Here is a 13,563-nt window from a genome sequence, read left to right as displayed (position 1 = left end):
TCTGAGATGGAGTTTTGCTCTTGTTGCCCAGGCTAGAACGCAATGGCGTGATCTCGGCCCACCTCAACATCTGCCTCCCGGGTTCAAGTGATTCTCCTGCCTCAGCTTCCCAAGTAGCTGTGATTACAGGTATGCACCACTATGAATGGCTAATTTTATATTTTTAGTGGAGACAGGGTTTCTCCAAGTTGGTCAGGCTGGTCTCGAACTCCTGACTCAGGCGATCCACCCACCTCAGCCTCCCAAAGTGCTGGGAATACAGGCGTGGGCCACCATGCCCGGACATATCTTTATTTATCTTGATCAGTCTTGCTAGAGATTTGCCCACTTTGCTAACTTCTTCCAGTCAGAGTAAGGGCACCATCATTCAACTAGCTTCCCAGGCTAAAGTCCTGAGCACCATATTGACTGCATCTCATGCCTTACATCCAGTCCATCTACAAATCATTTAGGGTGTATCTGGCATCTGGTGAATCCTTAGCACCTCCCTCTTGATCACCCTGGGCCATCCCTCCCCAGCCTACGTGCCATGCTTCTCTTGTTTTCTCCATCCCTCTTATCGAGCACTGACCACCCATCCTCCCTCTCCCCAATCCCAGCCTCCCTTTATTATGTCTGAGGTGAAGCAGGTCCCAACTGGGCACACATTATCTCCATTTCTGTTCTTTCCCTAGTGCAGTTCATCTGACCAGTTATCTCCTCTGTGTTCCTCACTGTCATCCCCCAACTCACTCCCCCCACCACAAAACCTCTCATCAACATTAAAGCAAAGTCAAGTTTAATGCTGCCTACAAAGAAAAATACCCTTCGTTGTAGTTTCCACCCTCCCTGACTCTACCCCATTCACAACTAAGATTCTCAGAAGAGGCATCTAACTCCTTGTCTCTACTGCCTCACCTCCATCTCACTCCTTAATGCACCTTGGGCATGATTGCACCCCACTACTCCATCTAACTAGCTCTTGCCCAAATCCCAGTGCCTCCTTACTACTGTACTTCCCAAGCTTGATTTTCCTGACTCTCGGCAGCATCTGACACAACTGACCCCACCCTTTTTCCCGAAATGTACCAACCCTCAACCTGTCTCCTCTCTCCAGCAGCCAAGGATGGTATCTTTTAGTGTTTTATTGCTCCCACCTCATCTTCTCCCTTGGATTCCATGACTCTGCTCATGGCTTTCTCTTCTCTCTCTGACTTCTAAGTAGTCTCCTCTTTCTCAGTCCATACCTTCTATGACATCCCTTAAATGTGATTTTTCCCAGTGTTCTGGGCTCAGCCCCCTTCTTTGCAAAATCTCCCTTGGGTGGTCCTGTCCTGGCTCCAATAGTCATCTGTAGGTTGCTATCTTACAGATACAGATGTTGTGATTAAACTTATAAGTTAATATTATTTCTGTGAGTTGAGGAAAATGTTATTAATTCAAGTCATCTTTTATATGTTTTCATAAAAGTGTAACATTTTCTTCATGTAATTCCTGCCTATGTTCTGTTTGATTTTTTCCCAGAAATTAATTGAAATTACTATTCACATATGTTCTTTTCTTTTCTTTTGAGACAGAGTCTCATTCTGTCACTGAGGCTGAAGTGCAGTGGCACAATCTCTGCTCACTGCAAGCTCCTCAACCCAGGTACAAGCGATTGTTGTGCCTCAGCCTCCTGAGTAGCTGGGACTACAGGTTGGTGCCACTACTCCTGGCTAATTTTTGTCTTTTTAGTAGAGACAGGGTTTCACCATGTTGGTCAGACTGGTCTCAAACTCCTGACCTCAAGTGATCCTCCCACTGTGGCCTCCCAGAGTGTTGGGATTACAAGCGTGAGCTACCGCGCCCAGTCTATTCACATATTTTCTAATAGGTTGTTTTTAATGTAGACGGAAGCTATAAATGTTTGTATATTTATTCTGTAACTAGCCACCTTATTAAGCACTCTTCAATGATAATAGATTTGCAAATTCTTCTTATACATTTTCCAAGTTATTAAGAATATAATCCATAAGTCACAGCAACCGTTTTCTTCCACTTTCCAATATTTAAGCCTCATATTTTCTTGTGCTATTTCTGGGACTCTCAGAATACTATTAAATGATGATGCTGGTAGCCAGTATGTTTAATTTTTCTTAGATTTTAATGGGACTGTCTCTAGTGTTTCATTATTTAAATATAATTATGGCTTTTTATTTAATATGCATATCATTCATGGTGTTAAAGTATCTTTATACTTAAAGCTTAGTAAGAATTGTATTTGTAATTAATCAGGAATGGAAATTATACAAATTATTTTGGAGCATCTATCAAGATAATATTATAATTTTGCTTGGGTATTTGTACTGGTGAATTTTATTTAAAACAGATTAATGTTAAAGCATCTTTGCATCTCTGGAACAATCCTTTCTTGGTCAGGTATAATCATTCTTAATATTGTGTTAGATATAATGGTAATATTTTATTAAGAATTTTTGCACTTATACTCAAAAGTGAGATTGACCTATAGCTTTTATATCAAAACTATTAATTGTCATGTTTTAGGTACAATATTTTGACAGCTAGTCAGTTGGGAAGATTTACTTCTTTTTCTATGCTCTGGAGTGGATTAAACAGCATAGGAAGTATTGTCTCCTTACATATTCCCCCATAAAATAGTTTTGGAAAATAATTACTTTATTGATTTTTCACATGCACTCATACTTATGGTTTACTTGCTAAATAGTCTATAATCATATATACTATTTGCCTTTTAATTCTGCACAAAAGTGGTTTCTCTTTTTTCTTCTAATGGCCAACTGTTTGGATTGCTTACGTATATACTTTTATTTGCATTTTTTAAAATTTTATTTTTGCATTGTGATCAGTGAGGCCTGTAAAATTTCTAGTCTTTGAATTTGTTGAAGATTTCTCTTTTTAGCCAGAGTAAGATTAATTTTCATAAACATAGCATGGATGTTTCAAAAGAAGATATATTTCTATTTAGAAAGTACATGCTTCTGTATATATTAAGAGATGTATGTTTTATTAGATACAATGTCACTATTTACCCAAACATTGTTGAAATTACATGCTGGATTGTAAATAACACTCCTCCTAGTCCTTGGCACAACTATATGTTTTTTCCTATTTTTTAAAATAGGAAGTTCATTTTCATAATATTCCATGAGGCAGAAATTAGACATCCATAATCACAACTCCATTTTATCCAGGAGTCCAGAGAAATCTTTCTAAAATGCCAATATCATAATAAAACATTTTGTCTAAAACTTTTAAAAATTTCATTCCCACTTCCTAGTCCCTATTTCTTCCTCAATTTGTCCTTGGGTCAAAGTGCAGACTCCTTTGAATTACCCCAGGTTCTGGATCCTGCTTGCCTCTCTCTCACCTCCTTTCTTGTCTCTCCTCATATTTTTTAATTTAATTTAATTTTATTTTATTTTATCTTATCTTATCTTATTTTATCTTACTTTTTGAGACAAGATCTGACTCTATCGTCCAAACTGGAGTGCAGTGGCACGATCAAGGCTCCCTCCAACTTCAACCTCCAGGGCTCAAGATATTCTCCCACCTCAGCCTTCCAAGTAGCTGGGACCACAGGCGTGTGCCACCATGCCTGGATAATTTGTGTAGTTTTTTTGTAGAGATTGGGTTTCACCATGTTGTCCAGGCTGTCTCAACTGGTGAGCTCAAGCAATCCGCCCACCTCGGCCACCCTAAGTGCTGGAACAGGTGTGAGTCACTGCACCCAGCCACTCCTCCTCATACATAACTTAATTCATTAGTCATAGAATAGATAACTTTTGTAGTTCCACGTTTCTTTCTTCTTGCTTTAGGGTTTTTGTACTTGTTATTCAGACCCCAGAATATAGTACCTACCTTCTGTTTTGGCCTAGTTAGACCTTACTTGTCCTGTAGGACTCAGTTTAAATGTACGTTCCCATTTCCTGACTGTGAGATAAAGCTTCTGGAAGCTCCCTCTGATTTCAGCTCGTCCTTTTTGCTCTCTTTAGCATACATCTCATTGTGCTATAATTGCCAACCTTCCTAATTAGACTATGAGCTCCTATGCCCAGAGATTGGGTGACTTGTTTAGTGCCTAGGGTAGTGCCGCTCATAAAATCAATGTTCCACAGAATCACGTCCAGGATCAGGCTGCTAAATTAGTTCCAGCCCCACCATTTGTGAGTCTACTGCGCTTTTTACCAGACACTGGGCAGAACTGAGCTTTCAGGTTGAACACCTTGTAAAAATAATGATTACAACTGACATCTTTGAGTACTGACTATATTTCAGGTATTGAACAGAGGTATTATTATTCAGGGACAGCTTCATGGGTGTGTGACCAGTGAAGTTTCACAAGGACACCATGTTCAGTAGGGGTCTCATTTTCAGAGTCTTTTCACCATCTTGAAATTTGTGTCTTGTAGGTAAAATCTGACGGGACAATGAAGTGTGTGTTGGCAGCTGTTTGGAGTCTCATCTCATGTGTGGTCCCACGTCTGTCTGCACCCCACCCATACATGTCTCCAGGATGGGTTCTCACTTGCCTGCTCCCCCAACCCTGCCCAGTAAGTGCTACCATTCCCTGCTCCTGGTGGCAGCCTGGGCACAGCAAGGGTTAGGATCAGGCACTTACACACTGCATGCCAATCATATGTCGCGGCCCTGGGCACCTGGGAGGGTCTGCATTGCCCTGAAAATATATCTGTTGTCCCAGGGAGCATGACATCAAGTGGCAAAGAAAAAACACCATGAGAGGTTGAGAGAGAGACAATAAAAGAAAGGAAAAAGCTTTCCTGCCTTTTCTTCTTACACAGGAGCCCCACGGATTATGCAGCCAGCCCTGCTGTTACCATTCTTATTTCAAAGATAAGGAAACCAGAGCCACACTGCTAGTCTTATATGGTGGCTCTGTGAAAATGAGAAAGATATATCCTACAGGCAGACCAATTATGAAAGAACACCTCTTTTTATCTGGCTTCACAAACAGAATGCTAGATTTCAGACCATTCTTACCAGTTTAGCCAGATTCCTTTATGTAGGGCACAAAACACACAATCATCTGCATTGACCCTGAAGGAAATAAAGGGATAAAACATACTCAGGCAACAGAGCTCCCAGATAGTGCATTATATCCAAACCTACGCTTTCTGGCTTCAGAATCTGTGCTCTAAACTACAATACAAGTGTTTCCAAGTTTGCCTGGATATATACGTATCAGATATCTTTTGAAATACAAATTTCCGGTCTCTACCTAATACCACAGAAATCAGACTGTCTCAGGGAAATGTCTAGGAAGCAAGTTATGTTTTTTAACAGGTGCTACAGGTGATGCTTATTATTTTAGAAGCTAGAGAAACATTGTTATACTATACAGATTTTACAAGATCTAAGTATTTAATTTGCAAAGGACACAACCAGAAAGTACATAGCCAATTCAGACAGACAGAAATGTAAAAAATAAAAATCTCAGCCAGTGGCAAAGTATTATGGTCCAAGGAAGAATATGTCTTGGTTTTGTTGTTGCTCTTAAAATGTGTGCTGTTGGCCAGGCGCAGTGTCTCATGCCTGTAACACCAGCACTTTAAGAGGCCAAGCCGTGTGGATCATGAAGTCAGGAGTTCAAGACCAGCCTGGCCAACATAGTGAAACCCCGTCTCTACTAAAAATAATTAGCTGGGCATGGTGGCAGGCACCTGTAATTCCAGCTACTTGGGAGGCTGAGGCAGGAGAATCACTTGAACTCAGGAGGTGGAGGTTGCAGTGAGCCGAGATCACACCATTGCACCCCAGTCCGTGCGACAATGCGAGACTTTGTCTCAAAAAATAAAATAAAATAAGGGCTATATTTATTTTTGACAAAATCCCATGTCTTCAACACAATAATTTTCTTCTAAATTGAGAGATAATTAGAAAAGGATGACAAAACTTCCCCTTCTGTTTCATAATGAAGTATTTATGTGAAATTGGTCTTATCACCATAAAATCCTACAAAACTGAACAAAATATGTGAAACAACCCCTTTCAGACAAGATAGTACAGGTAGTGAAGGACTGTGAACCCTGAGAGAAGGGAAATACTTGAGATGAGCCATGCAATCATCCAGGTATCCTGTCCTGAGGCTTTTATGAAGACCTAGTCCAGGGAGAGAAAACCTAAATAGAACAATCAGAACGAAGAACTAAGGAGATCAAGATTGGAGTTCAGAGAGGTTGTGGAAGCTTACATTTATTAGGAAGAATACCAACAAACTGCATAAAGAGCTCCAGAAATCCACATGAGGAAACCAGGGAGTCTTTGGCTGACATTAAATTACACATGTGTAGTGTGAGTATCTGTAAGGCTAGGCAAAGACAACTCTCTGGAAAATGTAACCTGAACAACTAAAGTTCACAAGGGGTGGGGAAGTGTTTGAGTTATAATAAACCTGAATAAAAGAGTTTTCATTGAACACCCAGCATATTCAGTAAAGATGCCAGAAGGCCATGACTTAGAGGTAGAGTTATATTACTCTTAGTATAAAGGCAATTTTAGACCTGCCCTTAAAAAATATCTTATAACAAAGCCTCAAAAGCATCAGAATAATTCACAAGTAAATTAAGTGCCTGTTAGAACAAAAGTCAACACTCTTTAAAAGAAGAAAACAAAATTCAGGCATTCAACAATGCAAGAATTAAAATATCCAACAATCATTCAAAATTACTAGACATACAAAGAAGAAAAAACACTTTTTTAAATCAATTACAAAATATTACAAATCAACAGACTACTCTGTTTACTATGTTCAAGCATTTAAATGAAAATATGAATGTAATGAGGAATAAAATGGCAACTGTAAAAATTATTAAAGTGGAAATGCTATGTCAAAAATACTAAATCTGAAATGAAAAATTCACTGGAATTAATACTAGATTAGGCATAGCAGAATAAAATAAAAGTAAGTTTGAAGGCATAGAAATAATGATGATCAAAACTGAAACATTCAGAGAAAAAAATGCTGGGAAAAACTTTATTAAAACCTTAGTTGTTCTTGAAACAATATCCAGTAGTCAACATATAAGTAACAGAGTTCCAGAGAAGATAGTGGAAGGAAGCAAAATAAACTTCTTAAAGAAATACTGGCTACATTTTTAAAATATTCCATGAAAAATAGAAATTAATGGATCAAAGGTAATCTAGCGACTCCCTAGGAGAATAAACACAAATAAAATAATTCATTATTTTAAAATGTTTTGAAGCCACAAAATACTTGCAAACTGAATCCAATGGCACATCAAAATGCAAATTCACCATGATCAAGTAGGCTTTATCCTTCAGAGGCAAGGCTGATTCAACATATGCAAATTAATAAATGTGATTCATCACATAAACACAACTAAAGACCAAAAACACAGTTATCTCAATAGATGCAGAAAATACTTTCAATAAAATTAACATCCCCTCATGTTAAAAACTTTCAAAAAACTAGGAACTGAAGGAACGTACCTCAAACTAATAAGAGCAATCTATGACAAACCCACAGACGACATCATACTGAATGGGCAAAAACTGGTAGCATTTCCTTTGAAAATCATCACAAGGATACCCTCTGTCATCACTCACATTCAACATTGTATTGGAAGTCCTGGCCAGGACAATCAGGAAACAGAAGGAAATAAAGGGCATCTAAATAAGAAGAAAGAAAGTCAGACTATCCCTGTTTGCAGATGACATGATTCTGTATCTAGAAAACTCCATAGTTTTGGCTCAAAAGCTCCTTCAGCTGATAAACAACTTCAGCAAGGTTTACCGACACAAAATCAACATACAAAAATTATTAGCATTCCTATATACCAACAACAGCCAAGCCAAGAGACAAATCAGGAACACAATCCATTCACAATTGCCACAAACATAATAAAATACATAGGAATACAGCTAACAAAGGAGGTCAAAGATCTCTACAATGAGAATTACAAAAGACTGCTTAAAGAATACTACCCAAAGCAATGTACAGATTCAGTGCTATTCCTATCAAATTACCAAAGAGATTATTCACAGAACTGAAAAACACTAGTTTAAAATTCATATTGGAACCACAAAAGAGCCCAAATAGCCCAGGCAAAAAGAATAAAACTAGAAGCAACACATTACCTGACTTCAAACTATACTACAGGGCTACAATAACCCAAACAGCATGGTACTGCTACAAAACAGACACATAGACCAACAGAACAGAATAGAAAGCCCAGAAATAAGGCTGCACATCTACAACCATCTGATTGTCAACAAAGCTGATGAAGACAGGCCCTGGGGGAAGGACTAACTATCCAATAAACAGTGCTGGGATAATAGGTTAGCAATATGTAGAAGATTGAAACTGGACCTCTTCCTTATACCATATACAAAAATCAACCCAAGATGGATTAAATATTTAAATGTAAAGCACAAAACTACAAAAACCCTGGATGACAACCTAGGCAATACCAGCCTAGATATAGGAACAGCAAAGATTTCATGATGAAGATGCCAAAAGCAAACATAACGAAAGCAAAAATTGACAAATGGGATCTAAATAAACTTAAGAGCTTCTGCACAGCAAAGGAACCTATCAACAGAGTAAACAGATAACCTACAGAATGGGAGAAAATATTTGCAAAATGTGCATCTGACAAAGGTCTAATGTGCAGAATCTATAAGGAACTTAAACAAATGTCAAATGTACAAGAAAAAAACAAACAACCCCATTGAAAAGTGGTCAAATGTTACCAGTGGAGGGCCTTGACTATGAGTCATCCAGGTTCTTGGCATTTTAAACAAATAATTGGACAAAATACACAAAGAAACAAAAGAATTAAGCAAAAAAAAGCAAAGGTTTATTGAAACAAAAGTATACTCCACAGAATGGGAGCAGGCTTGAGCAAGTGGCTCAGGAGCCCAGATTACAGAATTTTCTGGGGTTCAAATACTCTCTAGAGGTTTCCCATTGGTTACTTGGTTACACCCTATGTAAATAAAGGAGTGGCCCATGACCAGTCTGATTGGCTCTAGGAGGGGACCAATCATTGGCTGAAGCAGAGTTACAAAGTTACATATGAAGACTTGGTCCACAACCAGTTGGATTGGTTGTGGGACAGGACCAATCAGAGGTACTTTCCATCTTTCATCTGTGACGTAGTGCAAAGGGAGTAATCTTTTGATACTTTTGTTACTTGGGTGTGGAGAGGTGGGGGTTTTCCTTTTGATTCAGTTCTAGGAAGTCAGTGAGAATCAGCTTTAGGTTCCCTGCATCCAGACCCTATTCTCCTGCCTCAAAAGAACATGAAGAGATGCTTTTCAAAAGAAGAGATATATGTAGCCAAAATCATATATATATATATTTAAAAAAGCTCAGCGTGACTGAAAACTATATAAATGCAAATCAAAATCACAAAAGTAAAAAAAATAACAGATGCTGGCGAGGCTGTGGAGAAAAGGGAATGCTTATATACTATTGGTGAGAGTGTAAATTAGTTCAACAATTGTGAAAAGCAGTGTGGTGATTCCTTAAGGAGCTAAAAATGGAAATATCATTCAACCCAGCAATCCCATTACTGGGTATATATCCAAATAAATATAAACTATTCTATCATAAGGACCCATGCACGCGTATGTTCATTGCAGCAGTATTCACAATAGCAAAGACATAAAATCAACTGAAATGCCCATCAATGGCAGACTGGATAAAGAAAATGTGGTACATATACATTATGGAATATTATGTAGCCATAAAAAGAATGGAGATTATGTCCTTTGCAGGAACATGGATGGAGCTCGAGGCCATTATCCTTAGCAAACTACTGCATAAATAGAAAACCAAATACCACATGTTCTCACTTATAAGTGGTAGCTAAATGATGAGAACACATGAACACGAAGAGAGAAACAACAGACACTAGCTCCTACTTGAGGGTGAATGGCAGGAGGAGGGAGAGGACATGAAAAAAAATAACTATTGGGTACTAGCCTTAGTACCTGGTGATGAAATAATCTATATAATGAACTCCTGTAACACGAGTTTACCTATATATCAAAGCTGTACATGTATTCCTGGGTGTAAAAGTTTAAAAAATGAAAAATTTTTTTTTCTTTTTTTTTTTTTTGAGACGGAGTCTTGCTCTGTCACCCAGGCTGGAGTGCAGTGGTGGAATCTCGGCTCACTGCAAGCTCCGCCTCCTGGGTTCATGCCATTCTCCTGCCTCAGCCTCCTGAGTAGCTGGGATTACAGGTGCCCGCCACCACGCCCAGCTAATTTTTTGTGTTTTTAGTAGAGATGGGGTTTCACCGTATTAGCTAGGGTGGTCTTGATCTCCTGACATCATGATCCACCCGCCTCGGCCTCCCAAAGTACTGGGATTACAGGTGTGAGCCACCGTGCCCAACCGAAAAACGTTTTTTAAAAATGCTGTGGAGGATAGTGTTTAAGAGAAAAATATTTAAAATAGCCAGATATATAAGAGACACAAAAATGAGAATACCCACTGATTTATGAAAAATAATGTAAACCAGAATACAACTAAATGATATATAAACGCAAACAAAAACAAAACAAACAAAAATTGTGAACCTAAAAAAATATACTTCAAACATGAAGGTTAAAATTTTCAAGCAACAACTGAGGTGATTCCTCATAAGCAGAATTCTACTACAAAATAATGTTTAAGGGAATTATTTACACTGAAGGAAAATAATCCCAAGTGCAAATTCAGATTGACATAAAAGAATAAAATTTGCCAGAAATGGTAATTATGTGCATAAATATGAAAGACATATTATTTATGTTTTAAAGGTAATTTAAAATAAAAATAACTATATTGTGAAATTAATAGTATGTGAAGAGGTAAAATATATGACAAAAATAGAACAAAGGACAGGAAGGAGTAATATGGTGATATACCATTTTTTGGTAATAACTTTATTGAGATGTAATTCACACAACATACAACTCACCCATTTAAAGAGTATAATTCAGTGGTTTTTAATATATTCACAGAGTTGTGCAACTCTCATCACAATCAATTTTAAATGTTGTCTTCAATTCAGTAAGAAATCCTATACCTTTTAGCTGTCACCCTTCTACTCTTCCCATCTCCATACCCAGGCCTAAGCAACCACTAACCTATTTTCTATTTGTATAGAATTTCCTGTTGCAGACTTTCATATGAGTGGAATCATATGGTATGTGGTCTTCTGTGACTGGCTTTTTTCACTTAGCATAATGTTTTCAAGATTCATTTATGATGTAGCATGTTGTATTAGTCAGGGTTCTCTAGAGGGACAGAACTAATAGGATAAATGTAGATATAAACGGTAGTTTATTAAGGAGTATTGACTCACATGATCACAAGGTAAGCTCCCACTACAGGTCATCTGCAAGCTGAGGAGCAAGGAAGCCAATCTGAGTCCCAAAGCTGAAGAACTTGGAATCCAGCAGAGTAGAAAGATGTAGGCTGGGAGACTAAGCCAGTCTAGTCTTTCCACATTCTTCTGCCTGCTTTTATTCTGGCCAGGTTGGGAGCTGACTAAATGATGCCCACCCAGATTGAGGGTGAGTTTGCCTCCCTCAGTCCGCTGATTCAAATGTTAATCTTCTTTGGCAACACTCTCACAGACACACCCAGGAACAATACTTTGCTTCCTTCATTCCAATAAAGTTGACACTCAGTATTAACCATCACACATGTATAAGTACTTCATTTATTTTTATTTCCAAATAATATTCCATAACTTGGATCTACATTTTGTCCATTCATCAGTTGATGGAAATTTGACTTGATTACACTTTCTGGCTGTTATGAATAATGCTGCTATGAACATTTGTGTACAAGAATTTTGTGCAAACATGTTGACCACTGTCATGCCTACATAAAAGTGTAATTAATAAGTCATATGGCAATTCCATGTTTAGCCTTTTGAGAAACTATCAGACTGATTTTCAAAGAAGTTGCACTATTTTTACTTTCCTGCCAGGAATGTATGAAGATTCCAATGACTCTACTTGCTCATAAAAATCTTGTTGTTGTCTATCTTTCTGACTGCAGCCATCCTAGTGGGTTTGAATTGGTATGTCATTGTGGCTTTAATTTGCATTTTATAATGGCTTATGAGGTTGACTCTCTTTTAATGTACTTGTTGGCCATTTGTATATTGTCTTTTAGAAAAAGTGTATTCAGATCATTTGCTCATCTGTATATTGGGTAACTTGTCTTTTTATTACTGAGTTGTAGGGGTTTGTTTGGAAGTATACTATTTTCATGTCCTTGCATTGTACAAAAAAAAATGGTATAAGATTACAGGAATACCTCAGAGATTGAAGGTTTGGTTCTGGACTACCACGATAAAGCAAATATTGCAATAAAACAAGTCATACAATTTTTTTTCATTTCCTAAGACATATAAAAGTTATTTTTACGCTATACAGTAGTCTATTAAGTGTGCAATAGCCTTATGTCTAAAAATAGCACACATACCTTAATTTTAAAAATACTTTATTGATTAAAAAAATGCTAATAATCATTTGAGCTTTCTGGCAGTTGTAATCTTTCTGCTAGTGGAAGGAGTTGTAATATCTTTGCTTTGAGGTTGGTGGCTGCTAACTAATCTCAGTGGTAGTCACTGAAGGTTGGGGTGACTACGACAATTTCTTAAAATTCTTAAATTTCTTTTTTTGTTGTTTTTTCTTTTTTATTACACTTTAAGTTCTAGGGTACATGTGCACAACAGGCAGGTTTGTTACATATGTACACATGTGCCATGTTGGTGTGCTGCAACCATTAACTCGTCATTTGCATTAGGTATATCTCGTAATGCCATCACTCCCCACTCCCCCCATCCCAAAACAGGCCCCGGTTTGTGATGTTCCCCACCCTGTGTGCAAGTGTTTTTATTGTTCAATTCCCACCTATGAGGGAGAACATGCAGTGTTTGGTTTTCTGTTCTTGCGATAGTTTGCTGAGAATGTTGGCTTCCAGCTGCATCCATGTCCCTACAAAGGACATGAACTCATCCTTTTTGATGGCTGCATAGTATTCCATGGTGTATATGTGCCACATTTTCTTAGTCCAGTCTGTCATTGATGGGCATTTGGGTTGGTTCCAAGTCTTTGCTATTGTGAAGAGTGCCACAATAAACATACGTGTGCATGTGTCTTTATAGCAGCATGATTTATAATCCCTTGGGTATATACCTAGTAATGGGATGCCTGGGTCAAATGGTATTTCTAGTTCTAGATCCTTGAGGAATCACCACGCTGTTTTCCACAATGGTTGAACTAGTTTACAGTCCCACCAACAGTGTAAAAGTGTTCCTATTTCTCCACATCCTCTCCAGCAACTGTTGTTTCCGGACTTTTTAATGATCGCCATTCTAACTGGTGTGAGATCGTATCTCATTGTGGTTTTGATTTGCATTTCTCTGATGGCCAGTGATGATGAGCATTTTTTCATGTGTCTGTTGGCTGCATAAATGTCTTCTTTTGAGAAATGTCTGTTCATATCTTTTGCCCACTTTTTGATGGGGTTGTTTTTTTCTTGTAAATTTGTTTGAGTTCTTTGTAGGTTCTGG

Source organism: Colobus angolensis, unplaced genomic scaffold (genome assembly GCF_000951035.1).
Source record: "Colobus angolensis palliatus isolate OR3802 unplaced genomic scaffold, Cang.pa_1.0 Scaffold52, whole genome shotgun sequence".
Taxonomy (NCBI): domain Eukaryota; kingdom Metazoa; phylum Chordata; class Mammalia; order Primates; family Cercopithecidae; genus Colobus; species Colobus angolensis.
The sequence above is the reverse complement of the archived record's forward strand: the minus strand, read 5'-3'. Positions refer to the sequence as shown.